The sequence below is a fragment of the Gopherus evgoodei genome, chromosome 3 (assembly GCF_007399415.2).
Source record: "Gopherus evgoodei ecotype Sinaloan lineage chromosome 3, rGopEvg1_v1.p, whole genome shotgun sequence".
In the NCBI taxonomy this organism is placed as follows: domain Eukaryota; kingdom Metazoa; phylum Chordata; order Testudines; family Testudinidae; genus Gopherus; species Gopherus evgoodei.
The window spans coordinates 42,170,084-42,190,328 of NC_044324.1; positions in this window are offsets into that span (position 1 = coordinate 42,170,084).

Genomic DNA, 20,245 nt, shown 5'->3' on the forward strand with positions numbered 1-20,245 from the left:
AGTGTTTTGAACATGTAAAGCTCTACATAAATGCTAAGCATTAATATTACAGTTTGTAATTATTTCTTCAGAGCTTTTGTAGTCAAAGCTAACACTTACATGTAACAATTTTAAGCCTAAGCTTTTAAATGTGGCTTCTAATTTTGCAAGTGTAGTTTGGGCACTCAAGTATTTACAGCTGCAATAAGTTGCAAACAAAAGAGAAAATTTCCTAAAAATTCAAGCCCTTCATTTTCAAAGCTCTTACACATATTAACAACTTTATTTACCTCACAAGTGTGTCGTAAAAATTAAGTATTTTTAGCTCCTTATTACAGATGGGGTAACTGAGACAGAGAGGGTAAGTGACTTAGCTGAGGTCACTTAATGAGAAGGTGACATGACTAGAATCCAATTCCCTGTTCTCTGCTCATATAACTTGTTGGCTTGAGTTATGCTTTCACTGAGGGCAGGCCTATCCTACTGCTTAAGTTGATCTAACTTACATCACTCAGGGGTGTGAAAAACACACCCTCCTGAGCGACATAAGTTACAGCAACTTAAGCACTGTCCACACCAGCACTGTGTCTGTAGGAGACACTCTCCCATCGGCATACAGTAGTGCAGCTGCACCAATGTCATGATTCTAGTCTAGCTCTGCCTGAGTGTCTCCAGCTCAGGAGATTCAGGACTATTTTCACAATAAAAGCAGCTAGTTTGGTACACAGTAATTCATAGAAGTCATAATATTTGTTGTTCAATATTCAAATGGCCACTATTTGTGAAAATGTTTGCAAAGCCTTTCACCAGTTCTATAATGAATGACTATTTGAAACTTATACCTCATACAAGAAGTGCACCACCTACTATTTGTTACTGATCACTCACTATTGGTTACTCTCCTCTTCAAAAAGTTGGAGTTAGCCAGTGAAGGAGCACAGACAAAATGACTGAGCCGACCACGCACATACCATGAATAAAAAAATAGCAAACAGTCGAAGTGAGAAGTTAAAGAAAGGTCCACACAAACCACTTGGAAAATACCTATGAATAATAAATACATCTGTAGAAATCTGAATCTGTGAACAATTTGTTAACTGGAAAAAACACAAGAGGTAAATTTTCAGTGAATAATATTCATAATGAACAAATCATCAAACTCTACTCCTGGCCAACCAAGTGGTGGCCTTGAGTCCGTTGAGCTCCCTCATTTACCAAGCCAATCAGAAAACTCTTTCATCAGTGTCATTAGGAACCAATATACAACATTACATGTTAAAACAGATAATACAGTATATATCATCTACTCAGCCACTATCTGAAACTGTCATCCACAGCTGCTCAATGAAGAGCAAATATTACATTCTGGTGGAAAATATACACTTCTATCCAAAGTATCCAGTAAAGAATAGATTATTTCACTCAAGCCATTAACTATGCAGCCAGTAACAGATGTTTGTACACTAGGCAAATTATTACTTGTGTGTGTGCTGTGCATCTTGGCATTTCAATCTTTAAATTCTTCACTTAGAAGGAAACATCACCTGGCGTAGGAAAAGATCCAGGAACAGACAACTGAAAAAGACAAGGGTGGGTGGAAAGGAAATGGGAAGAAAACTGCTGAAGAAAGAAATGTCTCATGTTCTTACCAGCTGCTTTTTCTTTTTATTGCAACACAGAAGGTTTCTCTCTGTTCCCGCTTGAGTTGAGAGGTGTATGGGGTCTGCTGCTTTTGCTCCTCAGAAGGTGAGAGTCAATCCATAAAACTCAAAGTTTCCCCAAACCATATGGGAAGCTTAGAGGAGGAAGTCCAAAACTGGGGGAAGAAGGGGCACTCAACTCAAATAGCAGGTTCTGCATTGGTATATCCATTATAACACAGGAGCATGTATATCACAGGTCTTTATCAAATATGCCAGAAGACTTTTTCAGTCAGGATTACACCAAAGCTTCACAGTATCACTCAGCAGTGTTGATTTTGAAAAAAAATTCTGAAAATAAAACATCTGCCAGAGCAGTACATTTATTACAGCAAAAAGCAGCCTAGTGTTGCATGAAAATTTGGCCATAAAGTCAAAGTCTATTCCAAATCACTCAGGAGACCATTTTTGGAATAAGACTTTCTCAGAGTTACTATGGCAAAATGTATGCTGTTAGTTCCTGCTATAACAGTAATGATGTTCATGGCTACAATAAACTCATAGAACCATTTTCCTTATAGGATTTCACCAAAGCTTCTCTATACTTACAATGCATAAGTATCCATTATGTCCCATAATTAAGGGCCTTCTGTCTTCAATACAAGCTAAAGAGGGCACAGGAATGGATATGGCCCTAGTCTAACAGTTAATAGGAGACTCACTGATTTCCATGATAGACTGGAGACCCATGCATGAGCAGGAAAGGAGCAAACAAAGAATACAAAAGAAATTCCAATCATATTACATAATACAGTCATAATATTTTCACTTACACAGATGTAAGGATCCAATCCTGCAAAGGGATCCACATCAGAACAGGAATCCAGCTGTGGGGATCCCTGTAAAGGGATCAGGCTCTAAGACAGAAGTAACTTCACTGTGATCAGTGGAGTTACACCAGTATAAAACTGATGCGAGAGAAGAATTAAGACCACTTTTTTGAAGTCTGTAAATATTTCTAAAATTGGTTTCTAGCATCTGTGGCATATGCCACAAACATGATTGGGTGGCATATGACTTATACAACAGTAGTGCCCAAAATGTGTGAGGTGCTGTACAGACATGTAAATTTACAGTCCCTGGTTCGAAGAGTTTAGAAACACACACATTCTTAACTGTATGCATGTGAACAGTCCCAATGTATATGTCTACAGTGCAGAGTTAGCTTGGGCTAACCTACCACAGGTGGAGCATCCCCATTGCCATGCCTTAGCCATTCCAGATCCATGTCACTGCATCCATAATGGCTGGGATGGATTTCTGTCAAGACATCCCATGGTTCTTAGTCATTCATTAAACTGGGCTGCTCTGTGAATTCATTCTCAGGGTTCTTTCTCTCTCACCTAGTATGGAGCTGCTGTCTGTGGACTTATTCATTACTAATGCAGACATTCTGAAGGTGAAAGCAAACAGCATTTGGCTGCAAGAACTTGTAATAAGAATGTTTTTAAGGAATTAAGTCTCCAAATCACAAAGTGATTCACAGCACACCTGTCTGACTTCTCTGCCTTTCCATTTCTTTCCTGTCCACTAAACATAAAAGTGTTGTTTTGGATACATTTACACAAATTAGGGGGCTTACTGAAATCACACCATAGCTTTACCAGAAGGCTGGTGTCAGTTTCTGCCCAGCTACGAGCATGATGGGAGGAGGGTTTCTTGGCCAGTATCTCTGTTCAAATACTGTGGAATGTGTTAGAAATGGAGCAGGCAAATGTGGGATTAAATGGCTGAGATAGATGATTTCCAATGCAGAAAGAAGGAGTTAGACAAGAAAGTACATCCCAGGTGGAATTGTGTGATAGAACTGGAGAACTAACAGTACCCAGGCTTGATTAGACTGCATTCTCACAACAACGTAGGTGGATCGCCAGCCCAGGATAACATAAAACCCAGGCTCAAGCTTATACACTGAACCACGCCCGGGTTCAAAGCACCTGAGGTTCAGGCTAGAGGTTTTTTAGTGTAGACAGAAGGGAGATCAAGGACACCACCACCGTTAACTCTGCAGTGATGACACACCTACATATTTTAATCTATGTCTTTTACAAATAAGGAATCCACAAGCTATTCACATCTTTTTAGTGATTTCATTTTTTAAAATGTTGGCTCCTGGTCTATTTTCTATCACCTGTATTCTAAAGGTTTTAAGCTTTGCCTATCATTGATATTTGTCTCCACAGCATAACACCTTCATTTAGACCACATTCCCAGTTCTAAGATGTTGCCTATTCATCAGATAATGATACTCCATTATATTTACACTCCATTTCCTCCCAACAAGTGTTACCTCTCCTCCTCCTACACAACTACCAAAGACCAGGTCATCCAATTAAGATGAGGTTTTATGGCTACAAAGCAGTGGGTCAGATTTTCAGTGATGCTAGTTTTAAGGTGCTCTAAACCAACAGTTCTCAACCAGGGGTACGCATACCCCTGGGATTACACAGAGATCTTCCATGGGGTACAACATCAACTCATCTAGATATTATGCCTAGTTTTGCCACAGGCTACATAAAAAGCACTAGGGAAGTCAGTACAAACTAAAATTTCATAAAATGACTTGTTTATACTGCTCTATATACTATACACTGAAATGTAAGTACAATATTTATATTCCTGTTGATTTATTTTATAATTATGTAGTAAAAATGAGACCGTAAACCATTTTTCAGTACTAGTGGGCTGTGACACGATTTTATTTTTATGTCTGGTTTTGTAAGCAAATACTTTCTAAGTGAGGTGAAACTTTGCGGGTACAAAGACAAATCAGATTCCTGGAAGGGGTACAGTAGTCTGGAAAGGCTGAAAGTCACTGCTCTAAGCCATCATTCCACTCCCCTGATCCTGAGCTGCCCAGGGTGCCAAGACAATTCCTGGCATCAGTTAAGGAAGTCTAAGGGCTGCATTTAAGTCTGCTTGCTGCAGGGACCAGTGTGCCAGGACATAAGGTGCAGCACTGTGTGCTCTATTCTGTCCCTGCACATCCCCAACACACCTATTCTTCTGTCAGGGAAATCTTCAGATGATGCAGTAAAAAGCAGGTAAAGTTAGAGTCAAAAATCTGGTCCAGTGTGTTTAGCTACATCACTGTGCAGGGGCAGAGGGGAAGGGCATGAAGATGTGTTCCTCAGGGAACCTATCTAGGTGTAGCTCCTGCTCCATGAGGCTCCAGGAAGCATTGAAGGTACTTCTTTTAAACCAGCGGATTTACTGTAGATTTATACCAATGGGAGAAGAGAACTTGATCCAATATAAACACTCACAATGTGGGTGCAATTAAACAGATATATCCAGCAATAAATTTATCTGGCCTTTTATGAAGGATAAAGAGCCAGAAACAAAGCAGGTGACCATAAGAAATGCTGCCCCTGGGAAACTGTAAGTTCTATGTCAATCAATGAACAAATGGCAGGGAAATAACAGTATTTTACACTTCTAAAGAACCTTTCTTCTGAGAATGGTGATGTATTTTAAACACATTATTAAACCTCACATCACTATGCTAAAAAGGTATTACTATTAGAGCTGGATAAAGTAGGTGTGGTGGTTCCCCCTTTTGCCCAGTGGTTAGCGCAATCACCCAGGATGTGGGATACCCAGATTCAAATCCCTGCTCTGCCTGATATTAAGCGGGAATTTGAACTTGAATCTCCCATCCTATAAGTACTGCTCTAGCCACCCAGATGGTATTCTCCACTGGGTCTCTCTTAGTCTCTGCTGTTGAAGCTCCTTCTGATTTGTATAACTACTTAAATATTCATTGGACAAGAGAGTATAAGACTGATTCTACAGCCTGGCAGTTAGGGCACTCGCACACAGGCAGGGGACACCTGGGTTCCAGGGCCTACACCAATGAAGACTGATACTAAGTGGAACAGTTTCACAGAAGACATTGAGACCCACCTCAGTAGAACTCCTCTCTAGCCCAGGGGTTAGCACAATCACCATCAGAGAAATAGACCCACATTCAAATATATAGCACGTAGAGCGAGGATTTGAAGCCAGGTGCCCCACATGCTGGATGAGTGCTCTAACCACTAAGCTATTGGGTAAATGCCAACACATCCAGTTTTATGAATAGCTTGTCCAAATTTCCTTTGCTTTTAATTAAAAAAAAAGCAGTTTAATATGCCCAGAATTGAAATAAAGTGTTTGGTTTCAAGTCAAACGAAACATTTCCTTCAATCTGAAAGAAATATTTTTTAAATTTTTGTTTCACCAAGAAAACCAAAACATTTTCATTTTAGGTCGATTCAAAATGAAAACTCAATTATTTTCACAACTGTAATTATTATTCACTCTTATGGCTGGAGAAACTGAGGCTTAAACATGACAAGTTACTTAACCAAGGTGTCACAGTGAATCAGCGGTAGAGTGGTGACTATCACCCAGGATTCATCACTCCCAATCCCATACTTTAACCTTGAGAGCTTACTGGATCCAGAATTTCTGCACATGCAGCACCTGATCCAAAGTCTATTAAAGTCACTCAGGGTATGTCTACATTGGCCTGGGGCAGCTGACTCAAGCTCATGGGGTTGAAGCTGTTTGTGTACACAATCGGGTGTGCACTGGAGCCTGGGGTCCAGGACCCTGTAAGGTGGGAGGGTTTTGAGATGCATCCCAAGCTGGAACACATACACCACAGATAAACAGTCTCTTAATCCAAACTCACTGAGGCCAAGTCAGCTGGCATGGGCCAGCCACGGGTGTCCAATTGCAGGGTAGACATATCCTCATAATCCATTGATTTCAGTGGGCTCTGGTTCAGGCTTGTGAATACATAAGGGGACATCAATAGGGTCAACCTCTGTTGTGCAAAGCCGAGGGGTGAATTTTGACCTAAATATTGTAGCACTTGAACTCATGTTGCTGCAAAGATTACAGTACAGCTCAGTTAGAACCACTCCACCAGAGTTAAGTATGAAATATCCTGGGCTATTAAATACTCTGAATTTACAGAGTGGATAAACACTCTGCTATTTAGTAAAAGTGTTTTCGGAACTGAGATGCCCTGGGAATATTCACAGCACTCAACTGCCCTTCATTTTGTAACTCTTCGTGAGCACTCATTGATGTAGCCTGGTCTGGTGACATACTGGGCTAAGATATAAAATATGCAGGAATACTGCCTGCCGCAAGACCTGCCAGAAGTTGGTTGTTGTACCATCTGGGCTGCTTTTATTTATCCAGCTGTATTTCTCTGGGTTTACATTTTTAATCAGTACATTTTAAGGAAGGGCAACTTTTGTTTAACCTCTTCAGTGCTGTATAATGTATGTGAGGCAAACTAAACCTCATTCCCAGTAGTCCCTGGTCCAGGTGGTAACACCTTGAAATGATGATGTTCCTAGAATGTACTGCATTCTACCATCACAGTCTGCAGTCTTTTAGTTAGTTTTTTTGGTTGAGGGAGGGGAGGAAAAGGCTCTCTCTTGAAACCAAAAGCAGCAAAGAATCCTGTGGCACCTTATAGACTAACGGACGTTTAGGAGCATGAGCTTTCGTGGGTGAATACCCACTTCGTCGGATGCATGTATCCGACGAAGTGGGTATTCACCCACGAAAGCTCATGCTCCCAAACGTCTGTTAGTCTATAAGGTGCCACAGGATTCTTTGCTGCTTTTACAGATCCAGACTAACACGGCTACCCCTCTGATTCCTGAAACCAAGTATCAACCACCGTATCTCTCCATCACAGAATTCCTCCATAGCTTCCTTTATTCCTTCCATCACCTTTAATCCTTTCCCTTACCTGCTCCCCACCCAAAACTCATATACAACCCGTATGACCATATTTTCATAAGTCTGGCTTGACAGATAAGCCCATACATTTTATATGCATCCATAATGTATGCCAAAAAACCTATTTATGTCTGTAAATGAGCTACACACCAAAATTTGGTAATTCCACACCTAATTACCCCCTTATACATGCAATTATACATTTGTGCATGCAAATGACTGCTCTGCACAGTTGCTGCAAATGCTTAGGCATGTGCTTAACTTGGAGCTAATGAGATTAACTATATGCTTAAAATTAAGCATATGACAGTTTGCAGATTTGAGTATTTAGGTTTAGATCTTACAAAAAGTTTGCATCTTTTAACTTGTATAGTACTGAAGTCCCAGTGAAGTCAGCTGAACCTGTGCAGATACTTTTACATGACAAGGGCATGATAAATGTAGGTTGTTGAGGAGAGAAAGTTGGGGTTGTTGATTTTTGGTTTTTTTGCACACTTGTGTAGTTCTCAAAACTTTTCTCTCAAGAGATAAGGGAGTGTTTTGCCTTTTTCTTAAGCTATTTTTAAAAGACTCGAATTGGGTTAAAGACAAGCCTGGGGCAGTTGGCAGTTTAGAAATGGACTTAACATTTTTGGCACTCTGAGTTTTAAAAATGTATTCATTTTATTTTAGCCAACTATTTGTACCCTGTGTAAAGTTTTATAAAACATTATTCATTTTTAACAAAACTTAAATGGGTGCTGTAGAGTACCTTTCACTGTTCCTGGGATTGAGATATCAGAGCAAGACACCATTAATCTTGTTTGGCTTCACTCACTTTCACAAACAGAAGCCTAGTAGTGGACTTTATTTAAAATATTAAGTTATGGTATGTATGATCTTTTCTGAGCAATGGACAAATGTCAATGCTAATATTATTAGCCGCCTTTGATTCTGTCAGCCATCAAGTACTGTTGACATAATTTTGTTGTTACTTGAAGTAACTCCACTTGAAATCAATGGACTCAAATACTTACTCACATGAGTAAGAATTGAAGGCAGGATCCCAGTTTCATAGACAAAACTCAAATCTTCCAACAGGAGGAGCAGCTAATATTAGATCTTTTGAAGTATTTTTCATGTGAAATTAAGAGGACTTTACAAAGAATAAATTCAGTGGAGCTTATGTAGCAACAGAAGAATCATAACTTATAAAGATTTTAACACTATGGCAATATATCTTTTAAAACATCTGAAAATGTGTAATCGGTGTAGTTGGTACTGGACTGAAGTTTTGCAAGATTAATCTAATTTACACAGGAAAATATTTTACTTTTAACAACCTAAAATTGCTCTACAAAATGCACAAACAGCATCAATGTAGTGCAATAATACTTCTTCAAATGTAATACAAACAGTTCATCTGTACAACTCTCTCTTTAACTCAAGAAATTAAGTGCAAAATTAAATTGTTAGAGTTCAGAAGCTTCAAATGCAGCATCAACACTACAGCAAGAACAGTAATTTCTATTTTATATTTCACAAACAACTATTTGTGAATGTTCTGCATTTTGTTTCATTAAAGACACGTCCATAAGTTAATGTATTCTCCCAGTTAAGAATGTTTATAGTTTCAAGTCAACTGTGGGTTTTTTTACCATGATTTCTATATATTCATAGGTAAAGGTTACCTGAAGGTATGACCCTCAGCAGATCAAAAGTGACTACAGGGCTCTGCGAGTAAGAGTGAAGGAGTTGGTGGCACAGCGGATGTTCTCTTCAATCCTTCCAGTCAATGGCAGGGGCCCAGGCAGAGACAGGTACATCCTGGAGATGAATGCCTGGCTGCGAGGTGGGATAATATGCATGACTGGAATATTGGTATAGAAGGATACACCTTGCTCAGAAAGGATAGGCAGGGAAAAAAGGGAGGAGGTGTTGCCTTCTATATTAAAAATGTATACACTTGGACTGAGGTTGAGATGGAAACAGAAAACAGACTTCCTGAAAGTCTCTGGGTAAGGATAAACAGGGTAAAAAACAAGGGTGATGTCATGGTAGAGGGTCTGCTACAGACCACCTGATCTGAAGAAGCACTTTTTTAAACAACTAAGAAAATCATAGAAAGCACAGAACTTGGTAGTGATGGGGAACTTCAACTATCCAGACATCTGTTGGGAAAATAATACAGTAGGGCATAGGTGCTGACTCTGAGAGTGCTCCAGGGCTCAAGCACCCACCGAAGAAAATAGGGGGTGCTCAGAACACATGAGCTAGCAGTAGGTGGGAGGGGCATGTACATAGCACACCATGAAACCAGAAGGTGGAAAGCATCTACCAGCAAAAAGAAAAGTCAGTGCCTGTGCAACAGGACACAGATTATCCAACATATTCTTGGAATATATTGGACAATTTTTTTATTTGATAAGGTGGAAAAAGCTACTAAAAGGAGCAACTGTTCTAGATTTGATTTTGACAAATCAGGTGGAAGTAGGTGAGAATCTGAAAATGGAAGGCAGCTAAGGTGATAATGATCATGAAATGGTAGAGTTCATGATTCTAAGGAATAGTAGGAGGAAAAACAGCACAATAAAGATAATGGACTTCAAGAAGTCAGACTATAACAAAATCAGAGAGTTGGTAGGTAAGATCCCTTGGGACCAAGTCTAAGAGGAAAAACAGTTCAAAAGAGTTGATAGTTTTTCAGAGACATTATTAAGGGCACAAGTGCAAACTAACCCACTGCATAGGTAAGATAAGAAGTATGACAAGAGGCCACTCTGGATTTAACCATGAAATCTTCAATTACCTGAAAATCAAAAAAGAATCCCACAAAAAGTGAAAACTAGGTCAATTTACAAAGGATGCCTATAAACAAATAACACAAGTATATAGGGACAAAATTAGAAAAGCCAAAAGGCAAAAAAAAATAGATTTAACTAGCTAGAGACAAAGAGTAACCAGAAAACATTCTACAAAAAGAATGGTAGGCCTGTTACTCAATGAGGGGGGAAAACAATAACAAAAAATGTGGAAATAGCAGAAGCGTTAAATGACTTTTTTGTTTCAGTTTTAACCAAAAAGTTTATAAGTGACTGGATATCCATCATAGTGAATGTCAGTGAAAATGAGGTAGGATCAGAGGCTAAAATAGAGAAAGAGCAAGTTAAAAATTACTTAGACAAGTTAGATGTCTTCAAGTCACCAGAGCCTGATGAAATGCATCCTGGAATACTCAAAGAGATGACTGAGGAAATTGCAGAGCCATTAATGATTATCTTCAAAAAGTTATGGAAGACAGGAGAGATTCCAAAGAACTGGAAAAGGGCAAATATAGTGCCTATCTATAAATAGGGGAATAAGGACAACCTGGGGAATTCCAGACCAGTCAGCTTAAATTCAGTACCAGGAAAGATAATGAAGTAAATAATTAAGCAATTAATTTGCAAACAACTAGAAGATAACATGGTGATAAGTAACAGTCAGCATGGATTTGTCAAGAACAAATCATGTCAAACCCCAAACAGCTCTCTTTCACTGGGTAACAAGTCTTGTGGCTAGGGAGGAAGTAATAGATATGGTATACCTTGACTTTAGTAAGACTTTTGATACTGTCTCGCATGACCTTCTCATAAACAAACTAGGGAAATACAACCTACATGGAACTACTATAAGGTGGGTGTGTAACTGGTTGTAAAATTGTTCCCAAAGAGTAGTTACCAGTGGTTCACAGACAAGCTAGAAGGGCATATCAAGTGGGGTCCCACAAGAATGAATTGAGTCCGGTTCTGTTCAATATCTTCATCAATGATTTAGATAATGGCATAGAAAGTACACTTATAAAGTTTGTGGGGGATACCAAGCTAGAAGGGGTTGCAAGTGCTTTGGAGGATAGGATTAAAATTTAAAATGATCTGGACAAACTGGAGAAATGGTCTGAAGTAAAGAGGATGAAATTCAATAAGGACAAATGCAAAGTACTCCACTTAGGAAGGAACAATCAGTTGCATTCATACAAAATGGGAAATGACTGCCTAAGGAGTACTGCAGAAAGGCATCTGGGGATCATAATGGATCACAAGCTAATTATGAGTCAACAGCATAATACTGTTGCAAAAAAAAGCAAACATCATTCTGAGATGGTATTGTAAGCCAGCAGGGGCGGCTCTAGACGTTTCGCTGCCCCAAACACGGGGGGGGCGCTCCGCCGATCGCCGGCTCCAGTTGACCTCCCGCAGGTGTGTCTGCAGAGGGTCCTCTGGTCCAGTGGCTCCAGTGGACGTCCAGCAGGCATGCCTGCGGAGGGTCTGCTGGTCCCGCGGTTCCACCGAAGCCACGGGACCAGCGGACCCTCCGCAGGCATGCTGCCGAAGGCACCCTGCCTGCCGCCCTCCCAGCGACCAGCAGAGCGCCCCCCACGGCATGCCGCCCCAAGAACACACTTGGCATGCTGGGGCCTGGAGCCGCCCCTATAAGCCAGACACAAGAAGTAATTCTTCTGCTCCATTTCGCACTGATTAAGCCTCAAATGGAGTACCGTGTCCAGTTCTGGATGCCACATTTCAGAAAAGACATGGACAAACTGGAGACAGTCCAGAGAAGAGCAACAAAAATGATTAAAGGTCTAGAAAACATGACCTATAAGTGAGGGGGACATAAGAACATAAAAACTGTCATACTGTCAGACCAAAGGTCTATCTAACCGAGTATCCTGTCTTCTGACAGTGACCAATGCTAGGTGCTTCAGAGGGAATGAACAGAACAGGCGGTCATCAAGTGATCCAGATCCTGTTGCCCATTCCCAGCTTTTGGCAAACTGAGGCTGGGGACACCATCCCTGCCCATCCTAGCTAATAGTCATTGATGGACCAATTCTCCATGAACTTATCTAGCTCTTTTTTGAACTCTGCTATTGTCTTGGCCTTCACAATATCCTCTGGTTGACTGGGTGTTGTGTGAATAAATACTTCCTTTTGTTTGTTTTAAACCAGCTGCTGATTAATTAAACCTGCTGCCAATTAACAAGATAACAGTTTTCAAGTACATAAAAGATTGTCACAAGGAGGAGCGAGAAAAAGTGTTCTCCTTGACCTCTAAAGATAGGATAAGTGTCAATGGGATTAAATTGCAGCAAGAGCAGTTTAGGTTGAACATTAGGAAAAACTTTCTGTCAGGCTGGTTAAGCACTGGAATAAATTATTTTGGGAGGTTGTGGAATCTCCATCACTGGAGACAAACACCTGTCAGGGATGGTCTAGATAATACTTGGTCCTATCTACAGGACCCTTCCAGTCCTACAATTCTATTATTTTCTAGATATGGGTCTAAACTGTACTATTAGATTCAAATCCAGATTTCAAACACTCCCAGTTTGTGGGAGTTAAGGTCTGATTTGTATTCATCTCTATTATTTCCCCTTCAATTGCACAGATGTGGTCTGTGATGCTGTATGAAAAGGAAGATGACCATTTATATCATTGTTGCTACCACTGTTGCACCATTGCATTAAATTTGAAACAAAGCGTATCATGTAAGGTGTCGATGGAAAAGTTAGAATCTGTCAAGTATTATCCTGATTAAATCATGTATCATCACTGTCTCTGAAGTTATGAATAATGGCAATGTATTTGTATCTCAAATGTGTTTGTTCTTGAGGTGACACCACAAGGTAGTTTACATCCAGTCTTGCCAACCCATTGTGAATGGACTATTCGAGCTTGATGGGCCATTAAGAAGAATCAACTCTCCAGACAGCGCTTCCTGAAAGTGCCTCAGGAAGCAAGGAGCCAATGGCCACTCCTGTGATTCAGCAAAACATATAAGGGCATGTTCCCTCAGACTCCATTTTTGTCAGTAACTTTTTTTTTATGGTAAATTTCCATGCACATGGCAGGGGATATAAAAGACACCTGAGACATCTTCATTTCCTCATTCCTGCTCCAATTCTCTTGACTGTGGATTGACAACTAAAAGGGGTATTTTGAATTATGGACTGAAGACCTTTCAAACTTTTGGAAGTTACCAAAAAGATTTTTGGAAGCCAGCAATCTAGTCCATCACTGCTATTATCCTGATCTATGAACACTGAATATCACTTATATGCATATGATTTCTTAGCCATTCAAAAACCCTCTACTTTTCTTTTTTTAATAACATCCTTAGTTTACTAAGGATTGGCTGACAGTATATTTGGGTAAGATTTGAAATATATATTGATCTGAAGGTAAGTGTCTGATCCTTTGGGATTGGTAGAAGCTTATATATGGTGAATTGGGTTTTCAGTAACCTCTCACTATATTAGACTTGTTTGTCTGGATAGGAGCAAAGAGCTGGAATTCCTAAAGGGGACTGTATTGGCTTCTTGTTAACCAGATACACAAGCTCTTTTGTTACTGGTTTGGTGAATTGAATTATAGAATAAACCACTGCTTTGGGGGTTTGTTTGCTTTGTTTCTTGAAGTCTGCCCTGAGTATGGCATTCTCAGTGTGGTGCATTCCAGGCACCCAGTCACATGGTCCACAGCTAAGTCTTTTTAAGGATCAAAGACTTCTGAATGATGTTGGAAACCATGGGCTAAACCTTGCTGTTTAGTCTCTCTAATTGAGATCTCTGAAATCTCAATTTAAGCCTTTGAAATGGACATCACATAGATGCTCACAATGGAATAAAATCATAAACCATACCAAAATGTGACCTAATTTGATGCTGGTACTTTTCTTTTTGATCAGCATTGTTTTGGCTCTCAAACCCAAAACAGAATCTGCTAGTGTGGATTCTTGGATCCACACAGAGCACCACTATCCCATGTAGGTTCAGGGCCTTAATGGGCAGTTTCTCAGGCATAGTCAGGTCCAGGGGAAATTTTGATTCAGTGTATGCCAAATTATCAAGCTGCACTATTTGATTTTCCATAATTCAATCTTTGCCATATCTGTAAAATCAATCTGATTAAAAATGCCTCCATCTGGTTCCTATTAAAATAAATATCAAATTACTCTGTTACTTTCTCTGTCTTTCCCTGGAACTGGATTTTTATTTTCATCAATGTGTCCCCCTCTATTTAACAAACTGGACAAGGGACGTGGCAGTGATTCTGTCAGTAATATAACTCCACTCATACTATAGCAGAGCTGTTCAGAACAAGGTTTGCTGCATTTAGAGATAAATCCAAGAGTCCCAAGGTGAGGATTTGTGCTCATGATAGATGATGAGAGGGACACAGCTTGAACAAACACTTCATTATCGATGAATAATGAATGAGATCTAACAAAACTGAGTGCACTGTTTAAAAGAATGGCAAGCTGAACTGTCAATACCTCATGGTGTGTGCAAAGACAGAAAAAGTGTGATGAAGCACAATAGTACCTAGCCCTACTCACTTCCGGTCACTGCAGGACTTACAATCAAGCAAATCAAGGCAAATCTCCGAGTTTGCCCATAAAAGATGAACAACATATAGTGTGTTAATTATTTAACAAAGTTCTTGTTAATTACCCTCAAACGGTTTTTTTATTTTATACAAATAATAAATGACAAATAATATGGGATGCAATCCTGACTCCACTGAACTCAATGGCAAATTTCCTATACTTTAATGGGGCTGAGATTTATGGATATGTGATTGTTAAGATTTTCAATACGTGCTTCTGTAAGTAAACAACTGTCTGCACTGGATCTTATCTGTACATCACCAAAAATGTGTGTTTTAAGGAGGGTTGATCAGGGGGCTATTGACCAGCACCCAAGAAGTTTAAATATGTTCCATGCATCAAAGTAGTATGGAGAATGGCAAGTAACAAATATTGAGGGGGAAGAAACCGTTATTTGTTTTAAGTTTCCTTGGTTCGTGGCCCCTATTGTGTAAGAAATTTGCCTGGCAGACATAAGGCTGATGCAAAAAGATAGACCTGAAAATTACCACTAGGGTTTAGATTTTAGATACCATGTTGTTCAGGTGAACAGTAAAGACTTGCTTTTATGAAAGATAATTCTTCAAAATTTTGGTAATACAATTCCAATGTTCCACTACTGAACTTCATAATATGTATTTATTTATACGTCACTCATTATAGTAATATCTGAACAGCTAATAAGCTGTATTACTAAAATGAAGCATTTCATTGCCCATTGAAAAATGATCCAGGAGGTCAATAAGCCTTGAAAGTCCCAATTATTTTAAGTACATTGTACTCCTGTAGTACAGCAGAGATCTGAATTATTTATGTGTTGATGGTGCAGGATGGCATGTCATTTCACATATCATCAGGCTGAGAAAACCACCCCTAATTTAAAAAACAGGCCATTACCACACAACAAATAACATTTAAAAATATGTTTAAGCTGAAACCACAAAGAACATTCAAATTCAAGACTGAAACTGTGTCCTTCCTATGCCCTATTATGGAGCACAAAGTAATGCATGTTCTCCAGTTAGTCTGGAAATAACAAAAAAATAGACTAGAGTGGGTGAGGTAATCTCTTTCATTGGACCATCTTCTGTTGGTGAGAGAGAGAAGCTTTCATGCTACAAGCTATACAGAGGTCTTCCTCAGATCTGGAAAAGACACTGAAGAGTGTCACGGCTAAATAAAAGTTAGAATAGATTGTTTAGCATAAGTAGTTCCTATTCTAATAGGAATATGAAAGAGAGTGACCAATTTGTACTTACAGTACCTGTGCACAACTGTGAAAACAGATATAAATTACCACAATGTAATTTGAATCTGATGTTCCTATGAGTTTGTTCAAGCATGATCCAGAGAATGCTACCACAAAGAAACCTGATATTTATATTTCAGTAATGCCCAGATTTCCCTATCTCCACTCTTATCCCCATGAATTGTGATAGTATAGACAGAGCTGATAGCACCACCTATTAAGGTTGCCTGAGAATTCCCCATATGAAGACCTTATTTTCAATTACTTACATTTTTGCCAGACTTCAGGCATATGGGCAGAAATTTTCCTTGCTAGGAAATTACACACACAGAAAATACCCTATGTGTTTAAAGAATGTTACTAAGGTCACAAAGTCAAGCACTTAAAATTATGAAATAACAAAATTTAGTTCCATGTGCAACCTTAATTTGTTCCCCTGGTGTGTCTGCATTATGAACCAGTCTGTAAAGACATGACCACATACTATTTTTTCCACAAGACTCCTGCCTCATTCAGTACAAAGGATGAACCTGGGGAGGAATTAGGGTTGTGTAGTGAAAGAGACTGTTGCCTGTAGGATCCCTGCCAAATTTGTTGCAAAAGTTGGAACTGTATTGTGAATGAGGCAGGAAATTGCAGAAAGAGAAAGCATTGTCTCATGCTGAATGCGGCCCTGGAGAAGCCTGATTCTACCTCTGCCTCTGCCACAGAATTTCTGTCTGTGCCCGGTAAATCATTTTAACCAAACTTTTCATAGATGGTCATTAAATGCATGTTCCTCAGTTTCTGGGTGCATAACCTCAGACCCTGGGATCTTATTCGCAGAAATGCTGAGCACTCAGCTGCAACTGAAGTCAACGGGAGCTGTGCTTCGAACATATTAAGTGCTCTATAATGCTAAGAACTCTAAAAAATAAGGATCTCGATGTCTCAGACTAGGAACCCAAAATTACCTTAATTGAAGCTATGCAGGCTGCTCGGATGAACCACCCTCAGTTCCTTTTCCACCACCAAGTCTCAGAGGAAGGTTCTAAAGCAGAAAGGAAAAAGGGCAAGTAGTGAAGCACCGATAGGGATACACATCTCGAAGAACCACAGTTACTGCACTGAGTGAGTAACCTCTCTCTCTTTCTTCTTCAAGTAGCATCCCTATGAGGATTCCAGGAGACTCCTGAGCAGTATCCCCATAAGGAGGAGGGAGCTTCAGAATCAAGTCCAGAACAGAGGTAAGAATTACACTGCCAACTGCTGCATCAGGTCTGGAAGCATTGACTAAGCTGTACTGCCTGGAGAAGGTATGTAGCACCTCTGCAGATCTCAGATACTGGGACTTTTTAAGTAGAGCCAGAGTTGTTGATTGTGACCTTATCGAGTGAGCTGAAACACCAGCAGGGTGAATACCCACTTCGTCAGATGCATGAGGGGGTTACTGTACTCAGGGTTTGCTAAGTGGTTTTTGCAGGTTCCAGAAGAGCCTCGCTGATAGGAACAGCAACTCTGCATGGTGATGCTAAATGAAGAACCTCCAAGCTACAATACATCCAAAATCTATTTTGACAGTCTTTGGGTAGAAACAGCAGAAACTTTAGATCTGTCTGCAAATGAAATGAATGGTCCAGGAGATTTATTAAATGATTTAGTCCTATCTAGATTGAAGATTAATGCCCTCCTGACATCTAGAGTTTACTGCTTTATATACTATACACTGAAATGTAAGTACAATATTTATATTCTAAATTATTTATTTTATAATTCTATGGTAAAAATTAGAAAGTATGCAATTTTTAAGTAGTAGTGTGCCGTGACTTTTATATTTTTATGTCTGATTTTGTAAGCAAGTAGTTTTAAAGTGACGTGAAACATGGGGATATGCAAGACAAATCAGACTCCTGAAAGTGATACAGTAGTCTGGAAAGGTTGAGAGACACTGCTCTACCATATTCTCTGGGGAAATCCAACAACTGTAGCCAAGATGCCCTGTGCATCACCACTTTTGTGTAGATGGAACAGACTGCAGTATGTGCAGCATCAAGAGCTCTCTAAAGCGATATCCTGGCCAGTAACAATGTAACAGTCCTGGCCAGTAGCAATGGTAGCATGAAATTGTTCACTTTGGTTTGAAAGAAGATGCTGAATAAAGGAATCAATTTCTGCATAATTTATAAAGTTGTATTTGGCCATCAGTGCTTGGTAATTCATAATGTGGAATTATAGCATTGCCAATGAGTAAGATCCAGGTGTTTCTGGTTTCTGTTGTAGGGATGGGCTTATATCTGTGTTTTTACTCCATTCATTTAACGTGTCAACCCCCCGAGAGTTAGGTGGAGGATGAGAAAATAGGATCTTGGCATTCTTTGGAGGAACAAAACACTTTTTATAGGCTCACTTACACGTGGGTAGCAAAGAATTCCGTGGCACCTTATAGACTAACAGACGTTTTGGAGCATGAGCTTTCGTGGGTGAATACCCACTTCGTCAGATGCATGAGGGTGTTACTGTACTCAGGGTTTGCTAAGTGGTTTTTGCAGGTTCCAGAAGAGCCTCGCTGATAGGAACAGCAACTCTGCATGGTGATGCTAAATGAAGAACCTCCAACAGTTTGTGTTGGAATTCTTTGACTTCCTCGAGAGGTATCTTAGGGAGCCTGCCATACATTTAACGTGACCTTGAAACTGCAAAAAATCATTGTCCATAGATGAAGGCGGAAGTATTACCACCTCATCTAGTGAAGACGACGAGAAGGTACTCAGCCTCTTTGTCTCTTGGTCCTTGAACATTTTCTCCTGTTGCTGGGGAGTAGAAGCTTGAGTCTCCCTATCATTCACAAGGACTTCTGGGGCAAGTATAAGTTAATAAGGGGCATTTAGTTTTGAAGTCTATTGTTTACTATCTTGTGCTTTGTATTATTATGTTAAAGAGTAATAATGTTGCACTTGTGCAAAATGTTTTGTATTACACAAAATTCGGCTCTATAGTGCCCCCAACATAGATCTGTGGCTGTATGTTACAATTTACCCTTAGTGATTAAAATGCATGTTTTAGACCCTTCTGTTTGCGTGATTAAAGTTTATGAATAAGTTGGAAAAGGAAAAAGGAACTCATGGTATACAGGGACTATTAAACTGCACTTTATATTTATACATATATAGAAAATAGTAAGCATCCTTCCTCAATCAAAAGGTATGTTTCTTTGCTAAAAATTAGCAACTTTAATTCTTGACGTCATTTAGTTATTATCATAGGGCTTTCTAAATGAACACCAGAGGTTAATGTATTACTTTCATGTTTAATGATAGTTGACACAGCTACTTGTGACAATATCCCACTATTTAGCTCTCACAATATTCTGTTCAGATATTTACGGATTATAAAGACAGAGGGGACCATTCTGATAATCTAATCTGACCTCCTGTATAACACTTCCCTGAATTAATTTTTATCTGAACTAGAGAACATCTTTTTTAAAAAAATCCAATCTCAATTTTAAAAGTTCCAGTAAATCTACCACAATCTTTGGTATGTTTTTTTCAATGGTTCATTACCCTCACAGTGAAAAAAAATGGCCTTATTTCCAATGCGAATTTATATAGCTTCAACTTTCAGCCTTTGTGAGATAGACAGAAGGATACTATATTATCAAATTTTTGTTCCCCATGCAGCTACTTACAGATTGAGATCAAGTTAGCCCTTAACCTTTTCTTTGTTAAGCTAAAACAGATTCATCTTGAGTCTTTCACTATAAGGTATATTTTCCAATCCTTCAATCGTTTTCATGGCTCTTCTCTAAGCCCTTTCAATTCATCAACATTTCTCCTGAATTGTTGACACAAGAACTGGGCATAGCACTCCAGCAGCAGTTGCACCTTTGCCAAATATAGATTTAATACATCCTCCTTACTTCTATTCAGTATTCCCGTGTTCCTATACCAAGGATTGCATTGGTCTTTTTGGCCAAGAGTTGTACTAGGACCTTATGTTCAGCTGATTATTCACTAGGAGTTCCAATTAGGGCTGGCCAAAAAGGAGAGAGATCCCTTTCTATTTAAGTTTTTAAGAAAACTTTTGTCCCAAAGCGTGACAAAACATCAACACCCCAAAACACAGAAAGGAATTTAAAAGAAAAACTTCTCTTTTGGAGATCTGAAATTAAATTTTTCAGCTTTGAGGCTGCCCTAAGTGA